Genomic DNA, 547 nt, shown 5'->3' with positions numbered 1-547 from the left:
AAGGATTTAAAATGCATTACTATAAATGCTTCGATAAAAGTGTAAATTCTGTTTTAAACTTAATCACTATAACAAAGGCTTGGCTACTCTCCTGACGGCTTACTTGACAAAGTTTTTTTCTGTAAATTGAAACGGTTAAGTCAATGAAATATGAAAGTCGTTCATGATGGATCCGTATTTTTTAATTCCGAAAATCGAGAGAAATGTTTATTTTTCGCTTTTGGTTCTGTGTATTTCTCCTTTGTGAATTCGGTTTGGGAATATATTTATATTTTCTTTATTTTTTTTTTGCCGGAATACACCTTTTATTTCTCAGGAAGTTTGGGTAACTTTTAGCTTTCTCTTTCTTTATTCTGTTTGTGTAATCTCTATCGGCGGGATCCCAGGGCTTTCAAATTCACAAAGAAGATCGTGAAAAAAATAGGAAGAAAAATACGAAAATCCGAAAGTACTGAGATCTCCAAAGTTCTTGGCCAAATTTTTTTTTATAATGCAGTCTCTTTGAGGAAGGCTTGTGCTTAGATTGTGCTCTGCTTGTTATTGTTCA

At 32.7% G+C, this 547-nt stretch overlaps 1 protein-coding gene across 1 annotated transcript in view; it reads right to left on the bottom strand.

Moving 5' to 3' along the window:
* LOC119594534 (zwei Ig domain protein zig-8-like) overlaps nt 1-547 on the bottom strand; it is a gene marked incomplete in the record, with an annotated part of 82515 nt that overhangs the window by 17160 nt on the left and 64808 nt on the right.

Source organism: Penaeus monodon, chromosome 34, assembly GCF_015228065.2.
Source record: "Penaeus monodon isolate SGIC_2016 chromosome 34, NSTDA_Pmon_1, whole genome shotgun sequence".
In the NCBI taxonomy this organism is placed as follows: domain Eukaryota; kingdom Metazoa; phylum Arthropoda; class Malacostraca; order Decapoda; family Penaeidae; genus Penaeus; species Penaeus monodon.
Note: the sequence above shows the minus strand (reverse complement) of the source record. Positions and strands in the feature narration are given on the sequence as shown.